This window comes from Narcine bancroftii, chromosome 11, assembly GCF_036971445.1.
Source record: "Narcine bancroftii isolate sNarBan1 chromosome 11, sNarBan1.hap1, whole genome shotgun sequence".
Taxonomy (NCBI): domain Eukaryota; kingdom Metazoa; phylum Chordata; class Chondrichthyes; order Torpediniformes; family Narcinidae; genus Narcine; species Narcine bancroftii.
The window spans coordinates 12,070,516-12,084,066 of record NC_091479.1 but is presented as its reverse complement, the minus strand read 5'-3'; positions in this window follow the sequence as shown (position 1 = coordinate 12,084,066).

The window sequence follows — 13,551 nt, the reverse complement described above, 5'->3', positions numbered from 1 at the left end:
CCCCTAACGTCGAAGTACTCGAGATGGCAGAGGTCGACAGCATCGAGTCCACGCTTATGAAGATCCAGCTGCGCTGGATGGGTCACGTCTCCAGAATGGAGGACCATCGCCTTCCCAAGATCGTATTATATGGCGAGCTCTCCACTGGCCACCGTGACAGAGGTGCACCAAAGAAAAGGTACAAGGACTGCCTAAAGAAATCTCTTGGGGCCTGCCACATTGACCACCGCCAGTGGGCTGATAACGCCTCAAACCGTGCATCTTGGTGCCTCACAGTTTGGCGGGCAGCAACCTCCTTTGAAGAAGACCGCAGAGCCCACCTCACTGACAAAAGGCAAAGGAGGAAAAACCCAACACCCAACCCCAACCCACCAATTTTCCCCTGCAACCGCTGCAATCGTGTCTGCCTGTCCCGCATCGGACTTGTCAGCCACAAACGAGCCTGCAGCTGACGTGGACTTTTTACCCCCTCCATAAATCTTCGTCCGCGAAGCCAAGCCAAAGAAAAAAGACATGGAATATTACACTTCCGCCTGATGTCAGGCGAATAGTCTTTTTTTGTTAACGAAAAAAGACCTCATTCACAATAAATTATTTACAAAAGGCAATCCGGTCAAAGTCTCTTCCCACCCAAAGTTTCGTACCAATACATTTACATCGCTGTATGTTGCTACATTCATTTCTATTTATGCCATTGCCACCCCCGGGGCACTTGGCCACTGCTTCTCCTCCTCCCCCCCTCCCCCCAGCCCATTGTTTGAGGGGCTTCTCCTTGGTCTCAGCCCTGCAGTGGCCAGCAATGGGAGGACTCGAGACTGTGGTCCTTCCCCAAAGCCCCCTCGCGATGGCTGCACCATTAGTGTGGCCCAGCGCTCCTTACATACAGTAAGGGACTCGGGATACGCGGCAACATTTGCACCCCGTACAAGCTTCTTCCTATCCCACTGAGAGAACGAGAATGCAGGTCCACACCCCTGCATTTAATTTCTCACCTTCCCTCTGCAGAGGGGGAAGAGATGGAAACTTTTTTTTTAAAAGCTGTGTGCCTTGTTAAATAGATAACAGTGTGAAACTACTGACTACGAAATGGAAAAACTGAATACTTCCTTATCAGAAGGAAAGTACATCTCTTATTACCATACCTTCTCCCTACATCATTAATCATCCCTGTGAGACCCAGGGCAATTAAAATCAGGACAGAAGCCCTTCAAAAACAAAGCATATCCTGCATGTTTATTCATCTCTCTTTTTCAGTTTCCTATTGCAAGGTTATGTTCATTCCTTCACTATAATTATTAAAAAATCTGCTTTGACACTGCATGGATAACTTGTTTTCATCCTTTTACTGTGTGTGATGCCCTGCTCCAGCAGGAAGTAGACACAAAACTCGAGAAAGTCTGCACAACAGGCTTTATTCAGTTAAAAGTCCCTGCTACAGTGGTAGCCGTACTGGTGGCTCCCAAGTGACTGGCTCGGGAGGGGCTGGCTCAGGATTATATCCCGGCCGGTTGATTGACAGCCGGCCAGGTGGAATTAGGACTATTCAGGTCGGCTGACTAACAACCGGCCAGGTGTGGTCTGTCCTCCGGTGCTCTTCCTGCGGGTACAGAGATCGCCCCCCTGTAGGTGTATCACCACACTGTGTCAAAATAGTCAATTATTGAGCATAGTTGGTATTGCATATGTTGCTTCTAACCAACCTGGGAGAAGTGGAAGTTGGACATTCAGGAGTATTTAAAGAGAAGGTGGATAAGCGTTTGCAAATTCAGGCAGTTGAGGGCTTTGGGGAACAGACTCAGAAGGAGAGGTGAAACATGATGAACTGGAGGCAGTAGATTGGCAGGCACCTGATATCGGGGTGATGCTCGTGCAGGGTGGAGGGAATGGGTGCAATCATGGAAGGGACCCACCCCAAAGAAGATGGGTCCACTAGACTGTCAGGTTGGCTCTCACTATCAAAGCAGACCTCAGAGCTCCGACCCCTTCATCTCAGGAATCAATCTAGTGATCGTTCACCACACTACGTCCATGCAAGTATATAATTCCTCAAAAATGGGGACTACAACTGTACACAGAATGACACATGGATTGCAAAGGTGCATGAACACTTCTTCTATACTCCATACGCCTTGCAATATCAGCAAACCTTTCCTCTCTCGCATCTCTCGTGAACCCAGATTGATTGCTCACCTCCAGTGTTTAAAACGCTCTCACTGTGACGGTGTGGGTTTCCCCCCGCAGCTCTTTCACAGGCAAGGTGGGTAGGCTAAGGGGCCACGGTAAATTGTCCCGAGCTTGTCGGTGGGTGGGTGGGTCAGCAGAGAGTTGATGGGAATGCGGGGATTCATGAAATGGGATTAGTGCAGGATTGGTGGAACTGGCTGCGTGATCGGTTGCTCTGGATTCCGATTCCGAAGTATTGTCAGAGGACATTCTTGACATAACATGCAACCCTGAAGATTCCTTTACCTGCAGGTAAGGCAGAATTTCCATATATGCCTTCGTGTAGGTGAAGGTTCCATTACTGTCATGTACTACTACATTTAGAATGGAACATATGTGACATTCTTTAACTTTTGTCTAAGGCAGACAGAGAGTCGCCACTTTGCCCGGCACCCCTCGCAGAAACCGACAGCATCTTGCACTCTCCCCTCCAAGTACTGGCCAGTTCTGCTTAGCTTCCGAGATCAGACAATCCCAGGCGTATTCAGGCTGTGATGATCCCAAACCTTAAAAATGTCACGTTAAAATCAGGCTCGCCCGATACAAAGTGTCTAAAATTCTTACCTTAAGGGCAAAGTCGCAACACCGTCGCCATCTTCCTACTGGCTCCGAAGCAATCTCACACATGCTCTGTTAGCCTCAGTCCTCCCCCGCGGGGTCCATCCACCCGGTCTGACTGCTGTCGTCCTTTTACAGGCATTAAAAGGCCTGATACAGGATCAGGCAGTGGTTTATTTTAAAATATCCAAGTAAAATTTAAACCTTTAAATGATCATGTGATATTAAAATATTAGGATTTGGCTTATAACAGCATCCAATGGTCAATGGTAAATCCCAGATTCCCTCTCTCCCCTCCCCCCACCTCTCCCTCCTCCTCTCTCTCCCTCCTCCTCTCTCTCCCCCCTCCTCTCTCCCCCCTCCTCTCTCCCCCCAGCTCTCCCTCCTCCTCTCTCTCCCCCCTCCTCTCTCTCCCCCCCTCCTCTCTTCCCCTCCTCTCTCCCCCCCACTTCTCCCTCCTCCTCTCTCTCCCTCCTCCTCTCTCTCCCTCCTCCTCTCTCCCCCCTCCTCTCTCCCCCCCACCTCTCCCTCCTCCTCTCTCTCCCTCCTCCTCTCTCTCCCCCCTCCTCTCTCCCCCCTCCTCTCTCCCCCCCACCTCTCTCCCTCCTCCTCTCTCTCCCCCCTCCTATCTCTCCCCCCCTCCCCTCTCTCCCCCACTCTCCCCCCCTCCAAAACCAAACATTTCTGGTGAAAATTCCAGGGTCATCCTTTACAGAGTCGTCCTATACAACAGTATATATGGTACCACTTATTGGCAGTGCAAATAAAGAAATGTAAACAAACTGACTGTGCGATACAGAGGGGGGGAAAACATCAATAAAGTGCGCAAGTTCGAGTCCTTAAATGATTCCCTGATTGAGTTTGTCATTGAGGAGTCTGATGGTGGAGGGGAAGCAGCTGTTCCTGAACCTGGTGGTGAGAGTCTTGTGGCACCGACACCTCTTTCCTGATGGCAGCAGCGAGAACAGAGCGTGTGTTGGGAGGTGTGGATCCTTGATGATCACTGCTGTTCTCCAACGGCAGTGTCCCCTATAGATGTTCTCAATGGTGGGGATGGTTTTGTATGTAATGTCCTGGGTTGAGTCCACTACCTTATGCAGGGATTTCCACTCAGGGCGATTGGCGTCCCCATACCAGACCACGATGCAGCCAGTTAGCACGCTTTCCACCACTCATCTATAGAAATTTGTCAGGTGCCATATCAAGTCTCCGCAAACATTTGAGGAAGTAGAGGTGCTGATGTGCTTTCTTCAAGATGCCATTCTTGTGTTGGGTCCAGGAAAGATCAGAACTTGTGTATTAGAACATATAAATTTTAATCAAATTTGTCTTCCATCTGACTACTAAATTAATTATCTTTGATGAAATTTAAGTAATCCCGATGCCATCGGTGCTCTGTGATTAGTAAGGGATTGCTTAAGGTGGGATGTGAGTGGGAAGGGAAGGTTGAGAATCACTGCTCTCGACCCAATTGTTACTGAAATATTTTGCTGGAGAAGAATTGTGATTGGCCCATTTCCTTTGGAGTTCGGAAACCGAGCACATAACGAGTCAATGAGGGATGATTAAAACAGTGGCTCTCAACCTTCCCTTCCCACCCACATACCACCTTAAACAATCCCTTACTAATCACAGAGCACCAATGGCATAGGGAATACTTAAAGTGGGATGTGGTTGAAAATCACTGCATTCAATAGAATTTTGTATTGAGATGATACACATTTAATTTCCAGGCTTAACCCTATAAGAGATATATGTTTCATACAGAAGGCATTGGAATATCGGCCTGGATCGAGTTTGTGAGTTTAGTATTCCACAGTGGAAACAGCAGCTGTGTCTGTTCAAAGAAAATTAGTCCAGGCTTTGTACATCCTAAGACATTAGTGTTGACTTGAGTGATCAGCAAGGAAGAAGAAAATCGCATAATCAAAAGCTAATTTTACACGTTGATTTTCCCGTTCTGTTAGTCTGCATTGAAATCTGCCTCTCTCCTTTTGATTTTTTTTTGTAATTCTGGTCCTTTTGTACTTTGAGAGAAATTATGCCGGCTTTTCACAAATTTCCATTTAATTCACCAGCGCATCTTAAATTAAAATCCCTCTGTCAAAACCGTTTAGAGCAGAAGTCGACAATTAACTGCCAATCTCATCCCACGAAACTGATAAATTTTGACATTGTTGCTCTGGCATTCTAAAGAGAGAATTATCGAAGAGAAGAAAGGGCCACATTTTTTCCATTAAATTACGCTGCCCACAAGCTGGGAATATTCGCCGCTGATACCGAAGATCTGACGATGTGACCTTGTGTCCGCGGATCCTTCAATGCTGTCATGAGGTGCACTCCGAGGAGGTGCCCTTACACCCTGCCTGGTCAGTATTTTGGCTACACTGTCCCCAAGTGCCACCTGGAATATATTGACCTAGAGATGGACGACAGCATCTGAAGTCCACAGCCAGTCTATTCTGTTGGGGCTCTCCAACCTTTAGCCCAAAGAGATATGCTTCATGGTGACGTTTACATGTTCTCATGATATTCTTTTGAACAAGATATTAAACCAATTCAAGACAAAATTTCCCCTCAATATTTATCTCTTGACCATCAACAAACCAGATCATACAGCACAGTACAAGCCCTTCGGCCCTCAATGTTGTGCCGACCCATATATTCCTACAAAAACAACACTAAACCCTCCCTACCTCATAACCCTCTATTTTTATTTCATCCACGAGCCTGTCTTAACAGTCTCTTAAATGCCCCCTAGTGTTTCAGCTTCCACCACCACCCTGGCTAGACATTCCAGGCACCCACAACTCTGCATAATAAATTTAGCCCTGACGCCTCGCCTAAACTTTCCTTCCTTCACTTTGCACACATGTCCTCTGGCGTTTGCTTTTCCTGCCCTGGGATAAAGGCGCTGGCTATCCACCTTATCTATGCCTCTCAAAATCCTGTGGACCTCTATTAATCCACCTCTCATCCTTCTGCGCTCCAGAGAAATAAACACCCATTGATTTTCCTGTTACCTTTGCTAGCAATCATAATGTCGCATTAAAGCCAGTTGCAAATTGGCGGAGAGATGACCCAAGAGTGTTGTACCATCAACATCAGGATGGATAACGTAGTGGTCAGCGTAACACTGACATTGCCAACGACTAGCGTTCAAATCCGGTGCTGTCTGTAAGGGATTTTTTTAATGTTCTCCTGCGTGGGTTTCCTCCAGGCATTCCGGTGTCCTGACACCCTTCAAAAAATATCAGGCTTTGTAGGTCAATTGGATGCAATTGGACTGTACGGGCTTTTAGGCTGGAAGGGCTGTATGTCTAAATGAGAAATTAAAATCATTCACCCCCCGCAGGAATACTCAAACAAGCAATCAATTCTGGTTTCAACTTTATCAAAGTGCTTAATTCATAAAATTGTTCCTCATCATCCTTCCTGTCTGAATTCCTTTCCACCCATTCAATGTTAGTCCACTATAGTGGTGAGCAGAGCTGTTCACCAACGATTTATTAAGCGGGTGGATTCCCTCGCCTGGCTCAATATTAGCTTTTCAACTCATCCGAATGTGTGATTTGCTTTGTTCACAGTCATTGAGCTTCAGTTAATTGTTAGTCAGGAGCGTCTGCCCTTGCTCGGTATTTTATCTCAGTTGAGGTAACCACAATTGGATAATAGATCAGGACAGCCAGGACAGCAGGAGGATAAGCTTCCATTTGTCACATGACCCCATGCCTGTCCTTGCCTTCCCTCCTGTTCAGCTCGATCGAGGTTCATTCATCTAATCACTTCGAATTAGGTACCGAGGAGAGGATCCAAATCAGGCAGGCAATCGAAAGAGAGCAAATTAAGGTTTGTGAGATGGGGCATTGAGGGTTTTAAACTCAGGGTCTCCATGGATTCAAAAGTTCATGCTAAACAGTGGCAGACAATCTGTCAGGAGAGATTTAAATGTAATTGATCTCAGTAAAGGTGACAAACTAAGAGCTTTTACCTCTCTACTCTGTAGCTCCTTTTTTCATTCGTTTGTGGACTCAGTGCCATGCTGATAATTGTCGGAAGGTATACACCAAAGTAAATTGGATGTTTCCATGAGATCCTTTTAAACAAGGTATTAAATCAAAGCAGAGATGAAGTTACCCTCAACTCCAAAACAATACTAATCCCTCAGCCCTCACCGGACTGGAACAGCCATTCTCAACAGGAGATCTAAGGCCCTCCTGGGGACCTCCAGCCCAGTTAAGTGAAAACCTTGTTTTCTTTTCACCTCACGGAACATAAATATTTTCTTTTTTTTTACTGCAGTCAGTGGGAGAGAAGGACAGAAAAAAAAACCAAAACAATTGCTTCACGGGGAAGAGGTAAAAACACACAGAAATAATCAGCCGATCTCACAGCATCCAGATATATTACCAAAATTTGTGGCTATTCCAAAGGTTACATATGTATGTGTACAGTATGCTTGTATTTGTTGCATTTGAAATACCATTTAAATCTTGTAAAAAAAAGTATATTTTTAAAAACGTATGTATGTGAGTGTATATGTGTATATATTTTATAGAAACCTATGACGATGTCATCCTTTGGAATGGCCACTCTAGTTTCAGGCCTGACCCCTTTCAACAGGAAGGCATCAGAATAAAGACTGTAGAGCGGCGGCCGGGGGAGGTGTCCAGACCAACAAAAGGTGTTAATTGGATATTGTGGCGGTACACCACTAGGTGTGGTGAACCGGCCCCACTTGTCAGCCTGCAGCGGGGCAGCCAGCCAAAATGGTGCTGTTGGGGGTTCCCCCTTCTTCCCAGCACAGGGCTCAGAAGCCTGCGCTAGGGTACCATGTGATGCCCAGGTGACTTCAGCGCCTCTCAGTGCAGTTGTCAGCCAAGTCTGGGCTGGGAGTATAAGTCCAACCCAGCAGCCTGCAATAAATCAGTTCTGCTCAATGAGCTCAACCCGTCTGGTTGTGTGTTCTTTCAGTAGAAGTGGAGCTGCCGCTACAATATGATAAAAGGAGAGGTGAGAATTGATTTTGGAATTGAATTGATCACAGCATCCGTAGACGTCTGTGTTTTACTCCTTAACCTTCTAGACAAGTCCACAATATTGGACCGAACTATCTCTCTTTTGAAAGACTCACACTTGTCAGCTGACATTTTCCCTGCAACCTCTAGTCCTGATTTACTTTCATCTGATCCTCTTTTGAGCAATTAGTCTGACCCTCTTTTGAGAAATTAGTCCTTCCACAACTCAAGACCTTAACTTGAGAACCAACCTTATATCTTTTCATAACTTCCTTAAAAGTTCCAGAATTATGGTCAAAAATTCTCAAAATATACTTTTATCTTCACAGAAATGATTTTAAAGCTGCTTTCTTTTAAATCAACATGTTTCCCTACACTCTTTCCCAACATTGTTCTCTGTGCCCTGCTCTTTCATCTCGAGAAACATAAGAAAGGCATGCAAAATCGTTGAGGACCCCTTCCTCCTTGCACATAGCATCTTCTGTCAGTTAAGAGATACAGGCATGTCAGAGCCAGGTCCACCAGGCTGAGAAACAGCTTCTTCCCACGGGCATTGAGAATGCTGAACAACTAAATGAACTGTTACACTAACCCTACAAGACTCTACTATTTATTCAACAATATTTATTTATTTTTATGTAAGCATATTTGTTCTGCATATGTAACACTTGTCTATGTGTGCTATGTCTGTATGCGTGTCTGCATGTTTTGCACTGAGGATCGGAGAATGCTGTTTCGTCGGGTTGTTCTTGTGAAATAGGATGATAAATAAACTTGAAATAACAGTAGGAATTCGTCATTTAGTTGTTAAGTCTGCTCCTCCGTTCAATGAGGTCAGAATCAGAATTTGTTGTCATGAACATCTCGTGAAATTCATTGTCTTGTGGCAGTAAATGAAACACAAAAGCCTGCAGGTGCTGTGATTACGGTAAAAATGCACCAAAATGGTAGAGGAAATCTCCTGGTCTTTCAGCGTCCCTCGGAGACAAAGATATATTGTTGGTGTACTTGGTCTGAGCTCTTGTTAATTTTTTTTAGACATACAACACAATAACTGGCCAGTTCGGCCCATGAGTCCGTGCCGCCCAATTTATATCCCATTAACATCCAGCCCCCCCCACCCCTGGTACAAGTTGAAGGGTGGGAGGAAACCGGGGTCCACAGGGAAAAACCACGCAGACACATGGAGAACGTACGAACCCTTTATAGCGAGCATAGGATTTGAACCCCGATCTGGTCCCTATCACTGGCGCTGTAAAGAGGTTGCGCTAATCGCTAACCATGCTGCCCCTTCTTCAAGGAATAAGCAGGACTCAACTAGCTGATTTATCTCCCTCCTGTCCGCTTCCCTTTTTGCCCAATGGCAATTGCCGTGGCTAATCTGGCTGTGAACTCAAGTCCACTTACCTGCCCGTTCCCTGTAACTTAATTTCCCAACCATTCAAAGATCTATCTATCTGTGCGTTAAGTGCACTTAATGAGACGTACTTCTTTAGGAACAAACCCCGCGCTCTTTGGAAACTATCGCACAACCCTCTGCACTTTAAATATATTATTCCACTACGTGACTGCGGAGCAACAACAATCTGTTGGAGAAAGCAGGTTAAACAGCGTTAGTGGAGAAACAAGAATGGTCAGCGTTTTGGGCCGGAACCCTTTGTGCATGGGTTGTAAGAATAGATGAGTGCGCGTTGACTTGCCTGGATAGCCTGCAAATCAAAACTTTTTGCCATTATCTTTTTGCTCCATGTGTTAATGAAAATGAATGATCGTGTCTCTGGCTCGCACTGAACCAGAAGGAAACCACTCCGATTGCCGGCTGCATTGTAAATGCTGTACCCTTGACCGTCAGGATTTAAAATTCATTAATCTCCTTCCTTCATCTGTTTGATAAGACTTGTGTAAGTAAGTGCTGTTCAATTATATCTTGGCTCGTGCTTTAGTGAATATTCCATTGTATCTTTCACAGATTCGATTACAGCTAATGCGTTAGAATACTTTGTTATTAGGTGTTTGAGGTGCAAATTGAGGATAATGTCATAACAAAATATTTATTCACAGTACTGGAAAAAGATTGGCATGGATTTAGAATCTTATCCCTGCTTTCAGAGAAGTCCCAAAGGACAGAGGTGCTTTGAATTGTTCTGAAATTAATTGAGTGCAAAACAAATGAGTCTGTTGATCATTTTTTTTTGTATGCTGCTTGAATCCATTATGACATTTCTTTCTTTGGCTTGGCTTCGCGGACGAAGATTTATGGAGGGGGTAAAAAGTCCACGTCAGCTGCAGGCTCGTTGGTGGCTGACAAGTCCGATGCGGGGCAGGCAGACACGGTTGCAGCGGTTGCAGGAGAAAATTGGTGGGTTGGGGTTGGGTGTTGGGTTTTTCCTCCTTTGCCTTTTGTCAGTGAGGTGGGCTCTGCGGTCTTCTTCAAAGGAGGTTGCTGCCCGCCAAACTGTAAGGCGCCAAGATGCACGGTTTGAGGCGATATCAGCCCACTGGCAGTGGTCAATGTGGCAGGCACCAAGAGATTTCTTTAGGCAGTCCTTGTACCTCTTCTTTGGTGCACCTCTGTCACGGTGGCCAGTGGAGAGCTCGCCATATAACACGACCTTGGGAAGGCGATGGTCCTCCATTCTGGAGACGTGACCCATCCAGCGCAGCTGGATCTTCAGCAGCGTGGACTCGATGCTGTCGACCTCTGCCATCTCGAGTATTTCGACGTTAGGGATGTAAGCGCTCCAATGGATGTTGAGGATGGAGCGGAGACAACGCTGGTGGAAGCGTTCTAGGAGCCGTAGGTGGTGCCGGTAGAGGACCCATGATTCGGAGCTGAACAGGAGTGTGGGTATGACAACGGCTCTGTATACGCTTATCTTTGTGAGGTTTTTCAGTTGGTTGTTTTTCCAGACTCTTTTGTGTAGTCTTCCAAAGGTGCTATTTGCCTTGGCGAGTCTGTTGTCTATCTCATTGTCGATCCTTGCATCTGATGAAATGGTGCAGCCGAGATAGGTAAACTGGTTGACCGTTTTGAGTTTTGTGTGCCCGATGGAGATGTCCATCGGGCACACAAAACTCAAAACTCAAAACGGTCAATTATGACATTTAATGAAGTGGGAAAACTCTGCACCCCATTCTGGTAAAAATATAAAAATGCTGCAGGAACTCAACAATTCTTTCAGCGTCCATAGTAATTACAAATATATAAGCAATGGATTTGGACCTGACTCCTTCTTCAAGATATGATTTATTTAAAAAAAACCCAAATACCGTATTTTCACTCATAATCTGAAATAATGTAAAAAAAGTTCTCATATAGCGCGCACACACACATACCGAGTGGATAATCTGAAATTATGTTAAAAAGTTCTCCTTTGGCACGCACACATTGGACCCCAATATATACAAGGTTTGCGGCGTTTAACATCCCCATTCTGTTCTTTGACATAGGACGTTAAGCGAGTCCATTTTAAAAGATTTGGTACCAGGGCACATCGGATGATTAGAAGTGGCACGTCTAAACGATTAAGGTAAGTAATGTTTATCTTGTTTTCGCAAGATGACTTGCATACTCAGCAGATCACACAAGAATTTTTCAATGTGGGGATATCACGCAACATTTTAAAGAAGACTGTAAGTACAAACATTGTAGAGACATTCTAAGTGAGAGTGAAATACTGGGAATGAAGGGCATTCAGGCACTGAAGTCACAACAAACACCCTGTTCTCCCTCCCTTCCCCATCCCTCTGTCTCCTTTCCTCCAGCTCTCCGCCCCCTTCCCTCTCCATTCACAGAGCCAACCCCCCCCTTCCCGGTTTGCTGGCCTGCCCTCCCCTCCCTCATCCACCTATCACCTCCTGCCCGTGGGACTGTGCTCCCCTTGGCTCAACTCCGCCCCCCCCCCCATCATTTTGTTTCGGGCACCTGTCTACATTTTGCTCGGACATTGATGAAGGGCTCAAGCCCAAAACGTTGATTCAGTATCTTTATCGTTGATGTATAAAGGACACTGTTTGACCCGCTGAATTTCTCCAGCGTTGTGTATTTACTTCAACCACAGTGTCTGCAGACCTTCATGTTTTGCTCTAACCATTCATCACAACAGGTAAATTGTGTGTACTTCAATATAAAATTTAAATATACTTCCTGCTACGTTGTAAAAGCAAGATTAAAAGACTCGTCCCACCCCACCCATACTCTCTCCTACACTGCTCCCCCTACCTCCCAAGGTAGGAGTCTGAAAGCACACACCAGCACATTCAGGGTGCAGGGCAATTATTCAGGTGCTTCAACCTCTTGGAACAGGTTCGAATGAGCTCTTCTTATCACTCACGGGGTGCTGAGTGGCCCGCTGAGTACTTACAGCACTTTCAAGTTGAAGATTATTTGTCATCCAGTTGTACCAGTACAAAACAGCATTCTCCGGTCCAGGGTGCAGGACAGTGCAAAACATACATACTGGCAGAACACACATCCAGACAAAGAATACATGAACATAGTACAGAAATACAGTAAAAAAAAACCCTTGTATATGGCACCTATGGAAATTGGTAGATGCCTGAGAAGTGAATTTTCTGGTTACTTGAGACTGCAGGTCGTGTGGATTGGTGAACTGATAGCAAGGCATGGCAATTTTAAACATCCAATATATTTATTTTCCTTGATATTTTTTCCGGTTGCTTGAGGCGCCAATTGCTTGGATAACAGGGGTTTTAATGTCCATGTATTAAAATAAATATTCTTAATAAATCGAAGAGCCTCGGGTGGTTAGTGTGCACAGTTCCTTTGGTCATTCAGCATTCTTCCTTCCCATGGGAAGAAGTTGGTGGTTCTGGCTCTGATACCCCTATATCTTTTTCCTGATCGGGTCGCCAGAAGATGCTGTGTGCGGGCTAGTAGCGAGCACTCTTTAAACAACCGGAGGTGGGGGAGAGAAGCGGGGAGGGCAACCCCACTGAAAGTCTGCTGTTTTTATGGTCCTGTGGGTTGACCTCCAATCCGTTTCTCTGCAGCAACCCGACCACGCGGTGATGCAGTCAGCCAGGACCCTCTCGATAGAGCTCCTGTAGAAGGTTGACAGACTGGTGGCCGGTAGCCTTGCCCGCCTCAGTCTTCTGAGGAAGTGCAGATGCTTTCTGCTTTATTTTTAAAAAATGGTTCCAAAATGGATAAGATAATGCAGTCTTTCCTGATTGTGCAATGATATCAGTTCAGGGTTGAGAGGCCATATTTTTCATTATAATTGTGTATATGGGATATGAAAATGGAAAAGGCACAGTTAAGTGTGATTGCAGGGAATGGGGCCTCATAAACATTGCCTGCTCAGAGATTAGATCTTTAGTCCGTGACAGAGAGGGTAAAATCTTGTCTCGAAGTGAAACTAAACTTTCTGTCTACATCAGTGGTGTTCTTACCACTCACGTAGCATCTTAACTATTCCCTATGCCATAGGTGCTCTGTGATTAGTAAGGGATTACTTAAGGTGGGATTTGGGTGGAAAGAAAAAGTTTGAAAACCTACTGTTTAATCGTCCCTCATTGACTCGTTATGTGCACCGTTTCATAACTCCAAAGGAAATGGGCCAATGACAATTTTTCTCAAGCCAAATATTTCAGTAACAATTGGGTCTAGAGCAGTGGTTCTCAACCTTCCCTTCCCACCTTAAGCCATCCCTCACTAATCACAGAGCACCGATGGCAGAGGGATGACTAAAAATGGGATGTGAGTGGAAAGAAAAAGGTTGAGAACCAC